This window comes from Coturnix japonica, chromosome 1, assembly GCF_001577835.2.
Source record: "Coturnix japonica isolate 7356 chromosome 1, Coturnix japonica 2.1, whole genome shotgun sequence".
NCBI classification, from domain to species: Eukaryota; Metazoa; Chordata; class Aves; order Galliformes; family Phasianidae; genus Coturnix; species Coturnix japonica.
Window position 1 is genome coordinate 153,535,191 of NC_029516.1, and position 20,886 is coordinate 153,556,076.

Sequence of the window (20,886 nt, forward strand, 5' to 3'; positions counted from 1 at the left end):
ATATGTTACATCATTTGTTAGGAACAGTTTTTAAGTAGTATGATATGTCAGCTGCAGAAGCAGCTACAACGTCAAACTGCTATATATGTTATTATTGGAACACTGGCAAAGAAAAAAAGGGGGGGAGGGGGGGATTAAACGGGTCTCAAGAAGGCACTAATATTGAGTTCCAGGCATGTGCTTCCAAATAGTTTCCTTTTTATTTTGAAAACTGGAAATTTTAAAGCTGTATTTTAGGATTTGCACCTTCTAAGAAAACAGCCAGTCCCTCAGTTCTTTCTTAACACCAGACTACATATTTTAGCAACACTACAACAAAAGCGAAAAATAAATTCAATGCCACAACTGTATATTGAAATATATAAGCAATGTTGCAAAATGGGACAATGCTGATGAAAAATAAAGAAAGAAATATGCTTTGGTGTAAATAGTCTCGAAAATTAGATGAATAAGGTTGTATTAGGACATCCTTATCTAGTTATAAGCCACACTGATATTCAAAATAAGTAAATTTAATCAAAATGGTTTTAATGCTCTTTCTTGAACAAGATTTCAATGGCAAAATTTTTGAGAAAAATAAGGTGAAAACTTGAATCTTGATATTGAAAATTAAACATAGTGTCTATCTATCTTGACATAGTGTCTGTAAACAGAACTGAGGCAACTTCAGATTGGAAATAGCAATTATATGTGTAATTAACTGAAAGCATTTATTCAGGGCTGTGGTACATTATCACAGGAAGTCATTAAATTATCTTGTATAAGCCTTTAAAAATGGAGGTTTTATTTCAATCACAAGTTGCTGTACTCACTGAGTGAAAAGTTATTAATTTATGATTTTATGACAGAAAATCAGTTTAGACTGTTATAATGGGTCTTCTGGCTTTAAAATCTATGAACCAGTTAAGAATGCAATCACAAAAAGAAACTTTATACAAAATCGATTGCTGCTTAAATCATTCATAGTTTTGACCAGATATCTCAAGAAAGGTAGTTTCCTGCTGGTATTTAAAAAAAAAAAAAAAAAAAAAAAAAAAAAGGATTTTTATCTACAGAAATTTCTTATACAGTGTATTCAATGAATTTCACCTTTAAGAAGTTGGAAACTACCAGTACATGACTGAGAATGAAAGGGTTGAGTACAGCCTTGCTGAAAAAGACCTGGAGGTAATGGTGTTTGGTAAGCTGGACATGAGCCAGCAATGTGTCCATGCAGCTCAGAAAGCCAGACATATCCTGGGCTGCATCCAAAGCAGCGTGGCCAGCAGGGCAAGGGAGGTGAACCTACCCCTCTGCTCTACACTGTGAGACTCTCACCTGCATCCAGATGTGGAGTCCTCAGGACAGAAGAGACATGGACCTGCTGGAGTGCATCCTGAGGAGTGCTACAAAAGTGATTCAAGGGATGGAACACCTCCCCTTGAGGACAGACTGAGAGCTGGCACTGTTCAGCCTGGAGAGGTGAAGGATCCAAGGTGACCTGATCTATCAATATCTAAAGGAGAGCTACAGGAAAGAAGGAGCCAGACTTTTCAGCAAGGTCTTTTGTGAGAGAACAAGGGAAAATGATTTTGAGTTTACAGAGGGTAGGTTTAGGTTAGATACAAGGAAGAAAACTTTTACAGTGAGGGTGGTGAGGCACTGGCACAGGTTGTCCAGAGATGTGGTTGCAAATGCCCAGGGAGGTTGTGGATGCCCCACCCTTGGACGTGTTCAAGGCCAGGTTGGATGGGGCCCTGGGCAACCTGATCTAGTAAATGAGGAAATGTGGTGGCCCTGCCAGGCAGGGGGTTGGAACTTCGTGATCCTTGAGGTCCCTTCCAACCCAGGTCATTCTGTGATTCTGTGATTCTGTGGTAGATACCTCATCCCTGGAGACTTTCAAGCAAGGCTCAGCCAGGCCTGGGGCAACCTGATCAAGTTGTGGATATCACTGTGCACTGCAGAGGTGCTGGATGAGATGGCCTTAAAATGCCCCTTCCATCTCTAAGGGTTCTATGATTCTATGATTCTGTGTGACCTCACCAAGCCAGAGTAGATTACCCCACTTGGCCTTCTGGCTACACTGTTTTCAATGCACCCTAGGATCCCATCAGCCTTCTTGTCCACAAGGGTGCACTACTGGTTCATGGCCACCAGGATACCCAGGTCCTTCTCCCCTTTCCAGAAGGTCAGCTTCTGTCCTGTATGAATTCATGCAATTATTCCCCCCCAAGTATTGGGCTTTACACTTGTCCTTGTTGAACTTTATGTCCATAAGCAAACTATGAATTAAAAATCAGTTATTTTCTTTGTAATCATTTATGAATAATTAAAATTGCTAAAATTAAAAAGAACATTTTGGTACAGTTATGATAGCTCTTACAACCACTTAACTTTCAGAAATGATAGTTTAAGCTAGTATTCAAAATGATTTTATGATGAGCTCTCAGGAGCCCGGAACATCTCTCCTATGAAGACAAGCTAAGAGGAGAGGTTTATCAAGTCTAGAGAAAAAGATGTGTAGAGACCTTCAAGTATTTAAAGGGGGCCCACAAGAAAGATGGGGAGGGAAGTTTTATCAGGGAGTATATTAATAGAATAAGGAGTAATGGCTTTAAACTAAAAGGGAGTAGAATTTTATCAGGTATTAGGAAGAAATGTTTCAGTAGCCCTCATCAGACAAATGAGAATAATTTTAGTGAGGAAACAATGACAACCTTCCTGCTACATCCTATTGGACCACTCATTGTCATCTCCAGCTGAACCAAGTGTAGGGCCAGTCTCTTCCCTTGACATTTTTGCATTAGTCTGGAGCAGGAAATGGAATTTATCATTTGTTCTTCACCATCAGCAACGAACTTGTTAGATGGTTTCCAAAGGGTTAGCCTCCCCTACTACTCTACCTGGAGCTGACAGGAGCTCTTTTGGAGTGGAAATAAAATATATTCAGTCTCGCCTCTGAAAGTATTTTCTTTCGGTTAATTGCAACATTTGTACCAGATGCACAAAAGGGATCCATTTCCAGTTAAGATCTTTCGGTCCTTAAAATGTTACAAAGTACCACCAACCTCCCTGCCCTGTTAGTCACTCAGTCCTCTCTAAAGACAGAAAACCCAAAGCTTCATGCATCCTGACATGGGATGGTACTACTTATCCATACTTGTAGTGAATTCCCCATTGTGCAATGGAGATCTTGTGGCAGATGCCCCTCCCAGGCCTGTCAGGCATGAGCACTTATGTGATGACACGTTAGTACAGATTTGCCTTCCCTTAGGAATTCAACAGCTACTCATTCATGATGTTGTACACTAGATGCAGACCAGAACTGGTGAGATGATGCTGTGTATCCATGTAAGACAGGTATGCCAGTGCCAAAACAACATGGACAGATGAGTAATTTCTGCACTCAGAATGTCTACAAGAATATGCATTTGAAAACTGATCCCACTTTCTATTTTAATGTTCTTGGGTTAAGGGCAAATAGAGAAATGACATCAGGCAGGATTTCATTCTGCTGAGCCAAAAAAATACCACATTATTGGATGGTGAGAAAAGCAATGGTATGAAAAATTAAGGTCAAAAAGATAATGCAGGGAAACTCGCAAACATTTTATGTCTGTGACTTTTCTGCTTGTCATTATCTGTCTATGTACTTAAATGGAATAAATCTGTTTGGAATAACTTTATAAAAACCTTACTGTAGGGGGGAAAAATAAATAAATGAATACATACATACATACATACATACATAAAGAAAGAAGAAATGATTGGAAAGGTTTGAAAAAGATTTAAAAGTTTTGATGCTTCTGAATCCAGAGAGATATGAAGAGGTATTATCTTCAGTGTTGTTACATTTCACTATGACTCTGGTCTACATAGTTTACCAATACCCCAGTGATCTAACTTGTATTTTGAATGAAATATCCATCTATCTATTTACTTTGCTTTGTAACTAAAGCTTTCAGACTTCTTTTCTTGGTGGATTCCTGCCATTAATCAAATTATAGAGTTAGCAACTATGGTTATTGAAAAACAAAACAATTATTATTTTTCTTTTAAAGGAGAAAGTTCTAAAAATATTTCAATTTCAAAATATTCCTTACTGTAAGTATGAAATTATGGTTTTTTTCCATGTAGAAATAAAGTGTTTACTCCAACATTGTTGTTTACCGTATGCTCTCTTCATCATGCAGATTAAGCTGTTAGAATTACATATTTTGTTAATGAGTTTTATGATGATTTATTTCAATTTTCAAATAAGTTACTGAAAAATATTTCTGACAGCTAAAATTCCTAGTTACAGTACACATTTATTTTTTATTGAATATAATGTAAATAAAAAAAATACACTAAAGTAAGATGTGCAAGAAAAATGGAAGGGTAAAGTATTCAGGTAAGAGTTTGAGGTGAAGTGCTTTACAGTTTTCTGGATGTAATCTGAGCTTGAAAATTTTGATTACAAGAAATATTTCTCATTGCATAGAGTAGTGCTGTCAATCCATCTGATTTAAGCAAAAGTACTAAGCCTGTGTTTTAGACTGAAGGAATTTTAGAAGCCAGTGCAGAACCAGATTTAGCAAGTAAGTTCATGATCAAAACAGAAAATGATATGTTGTTAATTATGGACAAAGGGAAGCAGGTATGGTATCAGCAGATTATTACAATTCACTTTTCTTTAGCCATAAAATATGAGGAAAGAGCATGGTGCAGTTGTAGCTATACTTTACAATTCAGAGACTCTCCTGAAGTTGTCAAAATTCAGTGAAATCCAAATATTTAAGAGCAAATTGAAAGTAGACATCAACAATGCATTATTAACTGCTTTAAATCCTATTTAGTTGAAGTTTGCTGGTTTATGTGATCCCAAAGAGATGTCTGCTATTGGGTATGTTTTCTGGAAGGATAAAAGTCAAGGTGTTAAGATGAAAAATCCGAGTATTTTCTTGAGTGTTACAAAATCTTTCTGTGCATGAAGGCTCACCACTTGCTCTTCCACAGTGGAGATGGAAATTTCTGTCATTCATACTTTTTGCCCTGAAGACCACGACTGTAATGAACACATATTTTGTATCACTCAAATCCTGTGCTTCTGTTTTGTATGCACCATGCTTATAAAAAAAGTTAGGCTGCTAGAAATGTTAGTTCTAGCAATGGGGTATCTGTGAAGAAAGACTGAAAAGCTGCAAGTCCTTTCAACAATTGCTCACATTTGGAAAGAAGCAGCATTTGTCAAAGTTGTTATTGTATACACAGAGTCCTGTGTGGCTCCATCTCTCACACATCTGTTAACACACTCATTAAGATATGGTATTTTGAGGAAGTAAGTGAATAATTTACAGGCATGTGCAGTAAGTCCTGGTCTGTTTGTGCAGTAGATCTTTGTGCCTAGTAAACCAGAGCTAGAAATCTAATTGACTCCTTGTCTGCCTTAGTCTGCTGGTAGTTCTTCTCTGCCAGCATGAAGGTTGCCTGTAAGCGTGGTGGCTTGAAGAAGGTTACTGCTCTTCATACACTAAGGGGTCCTAAAGCTGCAGGATCCTCTGACCAAATGTGGATTGTTTCTGAATGGGGACGGAACTGCATGACAAAGGGGTAAGTTTCACAAATGGAGATTACAATTCAATATATAACATAGAAAGCAGGGAATATAAAATAAAAAAGAAACAACACCTAGATGTCTTCAGCAGTGTTAGTCTTAGAAGTGCTTGGAGGACTGAAAGGACTGTTAGTGATTCTTGCAATTAGGCATGATGCAACCCACAGTAAGGCTGCTGCTTTCTGACTTGGAGGAAGATGAAGCACTCTGCCCAGCCCAGTCAGCTCTGGCAGCAAACAGTTTTTCATCACTGAGAGACTGTGTTTGGTCGAGCTCTGCAATTCTAAAATGCCTATAAAAGGAAAAACATTTTACATTTCTCTGAATCTTTGTCGTAAAGGAAACAGGCCCAGCATGCTGGCAGAGATGAAAGGAAGGGGGAAAACATGTTGTTTTCCTGCCACTGTTGCCTGAAGGAAGATATTCCACTGATAGGGACTTGATCGCAATGTCAGAATGATGATGATTCATCTCATTTTGCAAACCACCAGGCCACTAGGCCACATAAGAAGGCCACAGCAGCAGAGACATTGTTTGTTCCAGAAAAAAAATGCTGCCTTTCTTTTTGTTATTAATCCAAAAGTTGGAGATACACATAAATCTATGTTTATATTCCAAACAAAGTAGAGAAATGCTCACACACATGAACAACCCAAGGTGAATTTAGGGTCTTTGTCAGGTACTTCATGAAAGGCCATGACATAGTGGCAAGACACAAATTTAGAACAGCCATCTTTACACTTGTGCTTTCTAATGCCTGGTCAGTGATGCTGAAAGAAACAAATACTGTCCATGATGAGCCATTGGGGTCAAATAACAGACAGCCCTTGCATTCCTGTTGGACACACTGCAGGTAATTAAGTTCTGAAGGGAATGTAATTCAATTGAAATACAGCAAGGTGAGAGGAAGGAGAATCAAATTCCACATCTTCCCCTGTAAAATGTGTTTTTCCATCCAGCTCCTGTCATGTCTTGTCTTTATGTTAGCTTCAGGGACTGCTCTGAGACATGCAGTTAAAAAAGCAAGATGCGCTCGAGGTGTGCACTGCTTCCACAGGAGAGCACAGCACCAACACAGTTTGCCTTACAAGATGCTCAACCTGCTGCAACTGGCCTCATCAGGTGGAAGTAGTTTGCCCTGTGCTGCCAAGGAGCCTCTTCTTTCCAGAAGAAGGGCAGTGGTTGCTAGCTGAGCATCAGTCTCTCTGGGAAGGAATCTATACCTCTGCACACAGAGCAGAATGGATTCTTGGAAAGAAATATTTCCACAAAGAAAAGACAGCAAGAAGGCTCGTCTCCAATGTAGCTTTTTGCTTCTTTTTTTTTTCCCCCTCATCATTCCTTTCTGAGAATAATGTTGTTTATTTCTGAAGATATCTCTACTGTTGCCCAGAAATAGCCCATATATGTGTAACTCCAGGACCTGCTATGAGAAAACAACCACTTTTGGTAAGGCTTATAAGGAAAACTGTCTGTTTTCTCACAGACAAAATGCTATTACTGTATGTTCTTTCTTCTGCAGAAATTAGTTGAACAAAATCATACATTTTGGGTGCTCCTCAGGGATTATGAGGCTACTAATCTGGTTGTTGGCAGAACTCTCAAAAGCTGGAGTATACATTTAGAAAATAAAATGTAGCTTAATAACAATTTCTTGCCACATCTTCTTTTCTTAGCTGCAGTCGTAATACACTGTGGTTGGACAAAGTGCTGTATGGAGGATAAGTAGCTTGCTCAAAATCTGACAAGAATCAAAGAAACCAGGCATCCCAGTCACTGTGACCTATCCTAACTCACTCTCCTTTCTTTTCATGACATTTAATTGTACATGAAAGGTTTGTTTGCAACAGAAAATCTATCTGCCTTTTTGCTCAACACCTTGGTGATCTCAGTAGTGTTAGTGGAAATGTGGCAGGTTATAAGAGGGGCAGAACTCAACTCTGTAAAGTTGTGTTCCTTTTTTTCTTGTTCTTTATATCCCCCTACATGGAGGGGCTTGGGGGGTGATTACCTGTGAAAATGTCCCAAAAAATCTCCTTGCAAAGGAGGTTCAACGAAACCAAAACTTTAACTAAATAAAGGTTCTACATTTTCCCAACCTCGATGAGAAGGAATTTGCTTTGGCTTTTAGACTCCAACAGCTGTGAGATCTGGTCCTCTTTTCAGGATTTATTCTGGAGATATCAAGATATTTTGAGTTCAGGCTCTCATACGTTAACAGCGCTGTCAAAGGTATTTCAAGGCAAGGAAGCAAAGTTTAGCAAGCCTGCATTTTCTGAGATTTGTCACTGTATTGTCTCATGTATAATTACTGCAAATCCAGCTTTAATGCTATTATAGAACATTTAGTTAAGTATACAACATTATCCTTTAGCAGATGTCGTGTTCTATCGGTGTTCCAGCTATGTGTATTATTAGAGTTCACATACAGGAAACTGCTGAGGCAAGAAGACTCTAACAGTTAGCCTAAAACTGGTCATTAGGAGAATGTAGAAAGACAGATGGAAATTTCATCAATGAATTCCAACTATGAAATAAAGGCAATTGCCTCAACTCAATGTCTTGCAAAAGTAAAAGAAGTGAGCTAAGGAAACAATATTAATGGTGGCTATTTTCAGTTTTTAAATATTCAATTGTGTTTCAGTGCATTTAAAGGTTTAACATTTTATTAATCACATATGATGTTGAAATGTGTGTATCAAACAAAGATTTTTTTTTTTGTGATCTCACATTACTCAACACCAGATTTTATAAAAGTTTCATTGTTTTTTTCTATGCTAACATGTCCTTTATAGAAAATAGGTCTTCTCAAAGAAGTCATACCCATTGTATCTGCAGAAATAAAATAAAATAAAAATATGAGTGACAAAGAAATTTTGACATTGAATTTTTTATTTTTCTTTACTTCATTTTACTGATTTTATTTCATTTTATTTCATTTCATTTTTTAATAAAAGGACTGGAACATTGGCAGCATACTAGTACAGTCTGTTTGGGCTGTCTGAACATCTTCCTAGTCATTAAATGAATCACTTGTCAAAAGACTACATTTGACAGCCTGCCAGTGAGTTATGCGGCCAGTAATCAATTGATATCTTGCAAGCATCAGAGTTTCTAATGAGCAATGTTTTAAAAGGTTTGAACTGTTGTGACTGTTTATAAACTGCTATAATAGTGGTTGATTCTGATCTGCTGGCAGATTTTTTGTATGATTGATTGATTGTTTAAATTACAAAATGAAGAGTGGCCTGAGAAGGTAGCGCCTGACTTTCCTCATTTCCAGAAGATTTGGAAATTCTCAAAGATTTCCAAAATTTAAATGGATGAAAATTTATGTCATACTTCATATTTATCTTGGGAGCATCAGGGGTGAGGGAGTACTTGGTTTCCTTTTGGGGAGAGGAGGGTGGGATTAGATTCATCAGTAATCCTCAGATTTTGCATACAGTTTATCCTAAAACCTCTGATACAATAATATTTATCAGGAGATTTGGACTATTTTATTTTTTTATTTCAAAGAACTTGGGGCAAAGTTTGCTTTTTCTCATACTCTCTTAAATTTTTAATGCACTCTGTAATTAAGACAGCAATTATAACTCAGGATGAAATCTCAGTCTGTGTGGCAAATAGGACGACTTAGTTGATTTTGGGTGGTGACAGGCATTGATTTCATTTTTAAACAATAATTAAAAAATTGTCCCAGTCTCCTGTCTGCGAAAGAATATTTTGCATGGCATGTAACAGTCTCACATACCAGTAGTGAAAGAAGAGGCTACTCCTATGCAAACACAGATACATATCCCCTCTCCGGATATGGAATAATTAAGTACAAGAGCAGAAGGAAAAAAAACAGTTTCTGATATCATTGTGATGATCTTTCTCTCTGGCACTGCCTCCTGCTTTCCCTGCCTCCCACAGTCTCCCCAGAGAGAGCTGCACTGGCATGCATTGCTGTTCTGAGTGATTTGCAAGCAGATGTTTCACCTTGTGCTGGCTTGCTAGCTAGCCAAAAAGAAAGGGGATTTATTTATCCAAGCAGCAAGTGTCAGAGCCCTGAGTACCTCCTTCTCCTTAGAGTTTCTCTGGATGACCTAAGGAGCTGATCAGAGGGAGTTTGGAGTCAGATCTTTGCCCCTGACTCTTGTGGGGATTGAAACAGTGGCATGTAACACATTTCCCTTGGCAGCTGCTTTCAAGCTGAGGAAATGAAGCATGGCCAGTTATGTGTCTTAACCATGCCTGCACCCACATTCTTGCCTCCTTGGTGCTGACCCAGACCTACAGGATCAGTTCTCCAGTTGACCCCAGACCTGCTTTAAGCATAGAATCATTGAATGATAGAATGGCTTAGATTGGAAGAGACTTTAACCTCTCAGCTGTGGGCAACGTCGCCACTCACCAATTTAGCCTACCCAGAGATCCATTCAACCTAGCCTTGCACACTCCAGGGATGGGGCATACACAGTTTCTCTGGGCAGCCTCTGACAGTGACTCACCACTCTCTGAGTAAATGCTTTCCTCCTAACATCTAACTTCAGTTTCTTCTCTTTTAGTCTAAAGCCATTCCTCCCTGTCCTATGAATATCAGACTGTTTAAAAAGTTGGTCTCCTTCCTGCTTGTAAGCCCCCTTCAAGTACTGAAAGGCTGCAATGAGGTCTCCCCAAAGCCATCTCTTCTCCAAGCTAAAGGAGCCCTGTTCCAACAGCTCCATGTCTTTCCTGTACTGCAGCCTCCAGACATGGATGCAATAGTCCAGACTACCTCATGAGGGCAGAGCAGAGGGAAACAATCACCTCCTTCTCCCTGCTGGTCATCCCTCTTTTGATGCCACCCATGACACTGTTGGCCTGGTTCCAGTCTTCAAGGGCACAATGCTGGTTCATGTCCAGCTTTTCATCCATGTCCTCACAGTATTGTCTGACATTTGCAAATTTGACCTGAGCTGCTGGCTAAAGCCTTGCAGAGTCTCTGTCAAGGCAGAACAGGGAGAGGTAGAAAAAGTGAATTACAAGACTGTGTAGGTGGCTTTAGCGGGAGAATGCTACAGTGAGACAGAAATACCCTTGGGTTTCAGTAGGAAAACAGTTTATCTTTTAGTCTGATCCTTGATTTTAAAGTATTTTTCTTTTAATTCCAGACAGTGAACTGTCTTCAGTTACTTGTTCATTTTTGGTTTTTATTTTTATTATGATAAATTCACATATATGATGATCACTGCTAAATGGAGGTGTTGCAAGGAATTATTTTTACCATATGCATACTGACCTTAAGGAACCTGTATTTAGCCTCTCAGATGGAAAGACCAGTTCTTTGTTCACAGCTGAGGATTACCAGTACAGTTCCAGCATTTTTACTGCTTTTGTTACGAAGTTGGATAAACCATCTTGGAATCAGTGGCTGAACTACTACGTTTTTCAACATGATATATTAAATTAAATGAACATTCACTTTGTATTTCTTTAATTGTCATGTTCAAAGTGCACTGCATGAGCTGCCAAACTCTTACACCAGAAATGGTGCTGATGGCTCAGGGTGCCAGTTACTACAGTTGCTTTAAAATAAAGTTTCCTTGTTCATGGCTCTGAGACAGATCTGGGAATCTAACTTCATAGCTCCATATATGGCCTCAAAATCTCTCATGTCAGAATTATTCCCGCTTGGAGGTCAGAGGAGGGGGAGAAGGGGGATTGTTAATGTTGTGCACTGTTGGAGCTGGATTTTTGATAAAACAGGATCTTGCCATTTGTCTTATCTATTTGCAGCTGACAGCTATTGGGTCAAACATGCTAAAGGAAACCTGCACTGGAGATCAGCATGGGTGGAAATATGGCAGTCTATTGCCTGAATACATGCAAAATAACCCCCCATTTTAACTTCTGTCACAATAATATCAACCCTGTTGACTTTCATTCTGATAATACTCAGTTGGGAAACTATAGTTTTTAATTTTTGCTGACAGCTTTCCATCTTTCACAGGTTCTGCCTCTCTTAGTGAACAAATTATTGTTCCTTTCTAGTGAATCATTTTATACTCACTATTCTTCTGCCTTTAAAAAAGGCAGAAATATTTTCATCCTGTGTTTCCAAACTTTATATGCAATTTAGCAAAAGAACCTGACTATTTAGACTGTAAAGTTTTTCACAACTTATGTTCTAGCATCTGCTGTGGAGAACAATGAACAAAATAAAATAGCCTGTTATCAGAAAAGTTTAGGCCTGTTTAGCATTCAAAGCACTTGATACATTTTGAAATATGACTGCATGAATTTTCATGTGACACTTGCTCAGAATGCAAATTGATCCACATAAAACAAGACATGCCTGAAAAGCATTGACTGTATATTTGCCCTATCAAAATATCTTGACAGGAAGGTTCACGACAAATGAATAATGCCTGAAAAAAAGGCCACACAGACAAAAGCATGATTGATCTGATGGCAATTAGACTTGTGTAGGGTCTGTGTATGAATAACTCATTTTTGTACAGCAATATTTGGATACTGCAAAGAGTTGATATGAGTGATAGAAACAAATCTAATTGCATTGTTGGAATCACTCCTCAAAAGAGTATTCAAATAAGTCTGTATCTAAGTGTTGTAGAGCAAACATTCAGGAATGAGGTGTATATTCATATATCTTGGCCATACAGGATCATTTTCTAACACCTTTCATGAAGTTAGGGGCCACTTAAGTTGAAAAAAAAAAGGGTTGCCTGCAGCCCGACTGTCATTACAGCCTTCTCAAATTTGCCACTATCACATTCAGAAAGAAACGGATAGACCAGTAGCAGCAGACTACCACATAACCTTTTTGCTTTATCCTGCATGTAATTTAATCCTCTCCATTCCAACTCCATGACTACTATATCAAATACATCCCAGTTGCTCTTGGACTTATGGTCTGAATCTCAGAACACTACAGAGCACTGTAGCATAACCCACATTAATCTGTGCTTCCTAGTTTGTTTCTGCTTCATTCAACTCCACTGAACTTCTGCCGTGTATTAATTCTTTCCTATTTTTTTTTTTTTTTATTCTTCCTCAGTGGTTCTCAAAGAGCAAACCAAGGAGTTCTCTGTTGCTAACCATATTCTGTAAATTCTCTCACTATTACTCTTGTCCTATCAAGCATTTCAATCTTCTTTTTCAAGTCTGTAGCTGGAAATGGAATGGACACAATTAAATCTTTCTCTTTCCAAGGAGAGTCTCTCACTTTTGTCAGTGCAATGAGCACATTTTTTATAAATTTATCTTGAAGATAATAATTCAGATTCAGGCACCCGCGTTCAAGTGTATGTAGTGGTCATTATCTAATGCAATATAAGTGTCTTAGATCCTTTAGTAGACAGAGTAAACAGTCCTTGAGGTGAAAAACACATTTAGTCCAGAGTAGACACTTATATTTGGTCACATTTGTAATGTACTGACTTAATAGATGAAGCAGGGGAACAAATGGAATTTCATTCTGAATAGGCATCCAAATAATTTTCATCTTAGTGGAGAAATCACTAATTATTTGTTGTATGCACATTTGAGAAATCTAGAGTCAGGCTAAATGGTTATTCATTCATGTTCTAGGCTAATTGTGGATTAGCTAGCAACATACAGAGTTGCTGTTTTGCTGTATTGGAACAGAAAACTGCTTCTGAGCTCCAACACCACACAAACAAATACTGATTTGATTGCTGGAACCTGAAGTTCTGGCATATGCATGGAAGAAGGAAATGATTTAAAATTTGCTGGAGATTAGAACTGCAACTTGGATTGTGCATAGCTCTCTGAGAGCTCAGGAGTCTCTGTTGATTTTCACCATCTGAGAAACTTGTGTAATATTTCTCAGAAGCACTGTCTTTCCATACAGACAGCTTTGACAGACATTAGTGATATAGAGTTACAGTAGTCTGGATGACTCAGTGGTAACAGGTCTGACAAACAGTATATTTTTGGTGCAAAATGCTCATATCCTTTGATGTAGACATAGGCTATACTGCCACTCAAGTCATTCATATAGTGAAAGAAGCTTCCACTACTTGCTTTCAATATAGCTAGGCTAAAAATGGTCATACCTAGACTTTAGGATTGGTGTAAAACCACAGGCTTTCAACTGGTCATTGTACAGTATGAAATACCACTTTGTCTAGATTAGGAAAATAAGACATATTTCCAATCTGTTAGCTCCTGTTTATGACTCCTCTTACAACTTCAAACACTTCTAAGGCCAATGCTAGCCATGAAGTATATTAAAATAATTTAATAGCATTTCCTATCTGTAATTTGGACAGGGCTTTAGGAAAAAGCAGGTTAACAGTCCTTTACCAGAGTAGAAGAATTACTGAAGCATGGCATGGCTTGCTTTTTCTTGTGTGCAAAGGTTAGATTTCTGGTTGTCTAAGACTGTCTGCACTCAGAATTAACCTGTTCCAAGGGATGCAAGGAAGTGCTTTTTTAAAAGCAGTTATCTGTGTTCATGAAACTTGCGGGAGCTGTGAATCCTTTCCATATTTGGCTGAAACTGGACAGAAGCCAACTAGACAGAAGGTATAACGGGTACACGTATAGACTGAAGTGGGATATTGTTTTCCCCTGGGAAGCAGCCTAAACAGTTAAAATACTGTCTAGAAACAACTCTCCTAAGCAAATTCCTCTATCCAAACACCGTTCTTATTAGAGGTGGTACAACACACAGTCAAGGCTACTGCTCAGGTAAGGAATGGCTAGCAGGATCTGCTTGTCATGACTCAGTTTTCTATCCTTAGTTTTGCATTGCTGTAAGCAATAGTGAGAAACAGAATGGGAGCATAATACACAGAACCAGTCCCAGACGACTGTCAGTCACAATTCAGCTCATAAAGTTGGAGACCATAAAGATGATAAATAAGCCTTTCACATTTGCAGAAGTATGGGTGAATAAGAAGGCAGCAGCAATTATAGCAGCTTAATTAGATGGTCTACGCATTTGCTGGCTTTGTTGCAGATAATGCATCTCAGAGTGCTTTTTTAATGAGGTGCTTCAGTTTTCTCTTCATATTCCCATCTGCTTTGCCCCCAAGTGAGAAATGAGTTCTCAAATCACAGCGTAACTGCTTTTTCCAAAGTGACCACAAATTTATTGTAAAAAATCAATGTACGCTCAGTGTTTTTATAGTGCATGAGTGGGACTGCAGGATTCAAATGGTTCTGAATCTCACAAGGAAGAGTAATATATAGTGTGCACCATTCAATTCCATGACTGCTTATAACTAGTGCTATAGCATGAGCTAATGCTTACAGCATAAGCTATGAGCCTTATCTGGGTTTTGATTAATGTAAACACAAAACAGTCTACTTAGCAGGGACTACAATCATGCTTCCCCTCTCTGGTGCAGTATCATAGTATTCACATTCTTGGAAAAAATAAAGGGGGCTTACTCACTCCTTATGTCTGGCCCAAAAAATCTTTGATACTCATGGGGTAGCATGTTCAGTAAAAAAAAAAAAGGGGGGGAGGGGGGTGGGAAGAAGCACTTACATCAGAATAGAACTACTTTTCATTTAATTTTCATTTCTAGGAAAGGAAAATTAAATCTGGCACTCCTACAAGCAAAGGAGGTTATTGAATTTGAGCTTTCAAACCCTTATGGTTTGTCTTTTCAACATCCTCCTATACACAGATGCCTTTAAAAAGTCTGCAAAGTTCGAATGTTACTAAATAATAAGAAATGTTATTTCTAATAATTTATGTATTGTCTCACACCACAGTACTGTAAAGAGAGAACAGAGGATATTTATTTTGTGTAGGTAACACTGCCTTTTGCAGAATCCACAGCTTCCTGTATCCCATTAAAGTCATTTAAAATTCTTAGGACCATGATAGTGGCACCTTTCCTTCAGTTATAGGTGGTGTTCTTGACTGGTGTTAAAAGCTGCCTGTATGCAATTTGTCTAAAATTTCTTTATATACCTCTTGAATCCGAACTCTGTACCTGCAGTCCTCCACGGAGAACGTGTTTTTCATGTGAGATCAGAAACAGTATTTCATATTAGTGCTTCAGGATCTTCTCCCCAGAGATGAGGGAGTTTTCTTGAGTTTTATAAACTCGTTTATGATCAGAAGCCAGACAGATTCAGCTCTGGCAAAATTTCCTCTGCTCTTTGTTCCTTATTTAGTAAATAGGACCTGCAGAGTATGTGGACATTGCTATCTCTTCTGGAATCACTGGCTTTGGTGTAGTGAACTGGAAGAGAGATATATAGATCAAAAGAACTCTAGCAAAACAAGAGAGATCGCTTGTGGAAAACAGCAAATAATTCATTCAGGAAACTCTGATTTATAATGGCAGCATTAAAACCTGCTTAAGCTTTGTGGAAAACTTCACAAGCTATTTGGTTAAACAGTATATATGTTTTTCTAAGCTTACAATGTTGTGTCCCTTGAAAAAATAAGACTGAGAAAACAGAAAGCTGTATACAAGCAGGAAATCTTGCTGTTAACTGAGGTACCTTTTATATAAGACAGCTGGCATGGAAGTTTAGGCCATATCTGTACAATGCAGTATAGTTCATAAATTACGGTTATGCTAGTACCTTAGTCCATGTGGATTAGTTTTTTTATGACCAAGGAAGTCTTTTGCCCTTCCATCTTCTGAAGAGAGGAAGCATAGAGGAATGTTCTAGTCTCTTCACCTTGGGAACCAAGGACAGGACATGTGGGAAAGTCACAAAACCACACTGGGGTGAATCAGACTGGACATCAGGAAAAATTTCTTCACTGTGATGGTGTTTAAACACTGGAATATGCTACCTAGAGGGGTGGCTCCATGCCTGTTAATGTTCAAGAGGCATTTGGACAATATCCTCAATAACATGCTTTAACTTCTGGTTAGCCCTGAAGTGGTCAGGCAGTTTGACTTGCTGATTTTTGTAAGTCCCTTCCAACTCTCCTCTCCTCTCCTCTCCTCTCCTCTCCTCTCCTCTCCTCTCCTCTCCTCTCCTCTCCTCTCTCTCCTCTCCTCTCTCTCCTCTCCTCTCCTCTCCCCTCTCCTCTCCTCTCCTCTCCTCCTCCTCTCCTCTTCCTCTCTCCTCTCCTCTCCTCTCCTCTCCTCTCACTTGCTCCTCTCCTCTCCTCTCCTCTCCTCTCCTCTCCTCTCCTCTCCTCTCCTCTCCTCTCCTCTTTTCTCTCCTTTCCTCTCCTCTTCTTGTTCCATTCTCCATCTTATCCTATCCTGTTCCTTTCTGCTCACACAGAGGGTCGTGGCATAGACACAAAGTTCATCTATCTGTCTTTGGTTCTCAGTGGCTTGCAAGTTTTCATCTGCCATCCCACAACCTGACAGTTGTCTCTGGATTTTTCTTTCCACTTAACAATTCCACTCTCTGTTTGTGTAACCTTTTGTCACGGGTTAACCATGACACCTTTAAAACAGTAATATGCAGCTTTTTGTATGTATCAGGAGGTTATGAACTTAGAACATTTATTTGATTTTAGCTACATTTGATTTCTGGACACTACACTCTTCTTGTAAAGTAGATATAAACATACTGACACTAAGGTTGCTTCTTAGTGATCTTTTCTGGACTTCTTAGAAAGAGTTTTTGACAGCCAGATAAGCTGATAAAACCAGCATTTTGAAAGATCATATAACTTTATGGCAATGATAAGGAGAGCAAGCATATACATAAGGAGGTTGCTTTTACAGACTTTTGATGGTAATCAATTCAGAAAAGTTCTGGAACAGGAGATGTAGCGTTAGTCCCCTAGATAAACTGTATGTTTTCTGGCAGGGGAACATATGTTGCTGCATGTCTATATAGATTATTCCTATAAAAGCAGTCAGATAAATCAGAATCAAACAGGTGATGAATCAGAGCTCTTTTGAGTAACCTATAGGTTGGTCAGCAGTTACAACTGTGAGCCAAAACTGTTTCTAATCCTTTAAAACAGATTTAATGAGCTTATTTAAATCAATCTTTTTAAACTGATGACCTAGAAGACACATGTATTGTCTTTAAGATACTGAAGTCCTGATCACCCACTTATGAATCAGCCCACTACCAAGGAAGAATATTTAACTGGGGAGTGACTCATTGAGAATTCTTAAGTATTGACTTCATTCACTTAGAAATATGTACGCGAGAGCCAGAAATCCCACGGACTGTCTGCATGTTTTAAAAATTGAGTCAGTGATCTCTGATAAGTTGACTACGTCATGAGATTTCAGGCTTTAACCTGAGGTCCTCTGAATGATTTTCCTCCTCCCATTCCCTGCATGTTAACTCTAACACAGAGCCTAGATACCTGTACAATATACTACTGGTAAGTTGGGTATCATATAAGAGACAAGAAGGATTCAGATGCTTAAGTTCTTCAGTTTCTAACAGAACTCTTCTTCTATTGAAGCTGTTAGAGTGGGTTCAGAGGAGGCCATGAAGATGATCAGAGGGCTGGAGAACCTCCCCTATGAAGAAAAGTTGAGGGAACTGGGCTTGTTTAGTTCAGAGAAGAGAAAGATCCAGGCAGACCTCATTGCAGCCTTTCATTACTTGAAAGGAGCTTACAAGCATGAGGGGGACCAACTTTTTAAACAGTCTGATATTCATAGAACAAGGAGGAATGGATTTAGACTAAAAGAGAAGAAACTGAAGTTAGATGTTCGGAGGAAAGTATTTACTCAGAGAGTAGTGAGGCACTGTCAGAGGCTGCCCAGAGAAACTGTGTATGCCCCATCCCTGGAGTGTGCAAGGCTAGGTTGAATGGATCTCTGGGCAGCCTGAGTTGGTGAGTGGCACTGCCCACAGCATGGGGTTGTAACTAGATTATCTTGAATGAGCTCACAGTCTTGAGCCACTCTATGATTCTATAATTCTAATATTCAAGAATTCACACTCCTGGAGGTGTTTTCTGCATTGACCCCTGCTGGAATTTTTCCTGTTAGTGGGAAATCACATTTATAAAACTTCATTACTTTGAATTTTACTCCCTCCAAATATGGAGAAATTCCAGCAGCAAATATCTTGGGTTTAAGCATCACTTCAGAAGAGCAAATATGAGCAAATATTTTGTTTATGAAGTGCATCAGATTGTACCAGTCTCATAGATGTCTGCTTTTCTTTTTATGCTGACCCTTCCTGAGGCAGAAAGTTAGATTTGCAGTCTTGTTTCCCGATCTAGTTCAGCAGGTTAACATTTATCATGCTTATGCTTAAAGTATTTAATATATTATAAAGGCAATAAACATGTAGGCCAGAGGCCAACAGAGTATTTGCAGTTGTAAATCGTTTGAAATTTTCCATGATAATGTATTTTAAATAGTAAAATTCATGATTGCAAAATTGAGTGAAATGCTCTACTGAAACTGTATTTAAATATATATTTTTTTTGGCTTCAAGAGACTGTTTCATTCATATGAAGAAATACACTTAAAAGGTCTTAAGTCTTTCACTTTGTTGAAACTGAAATTCCAGAACTTTGAGGGTTCATGAACAAATGAACACAATGGTAGGAGATTCACACCAATTCAGGTAGGATTTAATTGAAACTTGGTTCAAAGTTTATTTTTTTTTCCTATTGAACTCTTTTTAAGCTGTAGAACTTATAACTTCAGTGGTCAAACACTGACTAGCAATGTCTTCTGCTGCTCTCTTCTACTGCATTTACTTAGGATCCCTTGGAAATGCCATAATGCACTTGGGCAACTTAGGACTAGATCTTCCTATAACACAGTGATAAGATCTAGGAATCTACTGAGATCCTTCAATCTCATTTGAAAATGTCTGACTCCATTCATGCCACCAACATCCACCTTTGGCATCGTAGGCCAGCATAATAAAATAGAATGCTTTACTTTTGGAGCTGCCCTTATAACTATATCTGATCTTTCTTGCTTTAAGTATCAAGTCACAAACTACATGTGAACTTATGGATGGGATTCCTCTTCTTTCACTATATATATGTGCAGTTGAAAATGTAAAAATATACACCTGGGTAACTTGTCTAGATTTAGTGTCTACAAGAAGTTGAAGTAGATTGCTTTGACTCTTTTCATTGGCCATATTAGGTAGAAAGGATTTACTCCTTCTAAGGGCATCTCTCCATAGTAGATAACTACAGCAAGTGTTTAATTTTCCCATCAATCCTTTGTAATAGATGCATGGTTGTTTTTCCCTGACATGGAATACAAGAGCATTTTTCCTTTTAATTTTTCTTCCTCTTGACACTTGCAAGAGCCATTTTTTATCTGTTTACGAAGCTTGTCAAACATATTTCAGTGTAATATGTCATGCAAACTGGGGTCTTGTCAATATAAAAGCATTTTGCCTGGTAAATACTATTGTCAAAGAATTACAAAAAAAAACCTTGAGGATCACTGTAGTAGCAGTGAACTACTCAAAACTTGAGGTTCCAGTGTGACAGTGCTTATTCAGACATATCAAAGACCTCAAGTGCTTAAACAACAGAAGCCTTCATGTCTTGATGGCAGGCTGTTGATAGCTAGTATTCTATGTAACATTTTTTAAAAAATATATATTCAGATATTAAATTAAATATGAATATTAAATAAGTACAATAAATAATCTTTAATGACCTTAATCTAGTTTCTAGGACTTCTTAAATTTGTTTCACTTGTTAAAACACTACTGAAAATGTGCTTCAGGGTAACATTCTTGATCAGACACAGAATTGTTTCTGGAGATCTACCTGCATACTTATGCACCTCATAAAAAATGTAATGGTACTACACCTTGATTTGTTTGAAGTCCAGTGCCAAGAACAGTTTTTCATAGATAATGGACAGCTTGATTAACAGGCAACCAGTCAGGATTTAAAAGCTCTTTAAGCCTCCTGGCAGTACTCTTGAATGAAATCATAGATTAATAAGCTATGAATCAAAGCAAGAATAGTCATAGAAAACTTATGTGTACTAGTTAATGTACCATGAAGGACAGCTGGAGAGAACAAATATTGTAAATCGCTCCTTTGTGCTGTTTTAGAACTTTGTCATGCAATTTGTATGATTTACTTTGCAAGAGGAACTGAATGATTAAAATTACTTAAAGTGCATTAAACTATGATGGTAGGAAAGGTATTACAACCATGAGGGGACCGCCATTCTCCAGAAGCTACTGGTTTCTTCATAAGCTGTTTCAACTGAACACTTTAGCATCACTGGAGCTGCAATCAACCATCTGTGCTCATGGAAGTTAAATATCTAGGAGTGGAAAACAGAGCAGCTGACATGTGGCACCATGAAGCTGGCTATTGAGTAAATAAATGGAACACAGTTATCCAGAAGCCTTTCCATTTCCTGCTTATGTCAGCGGGTGTAAAAGTG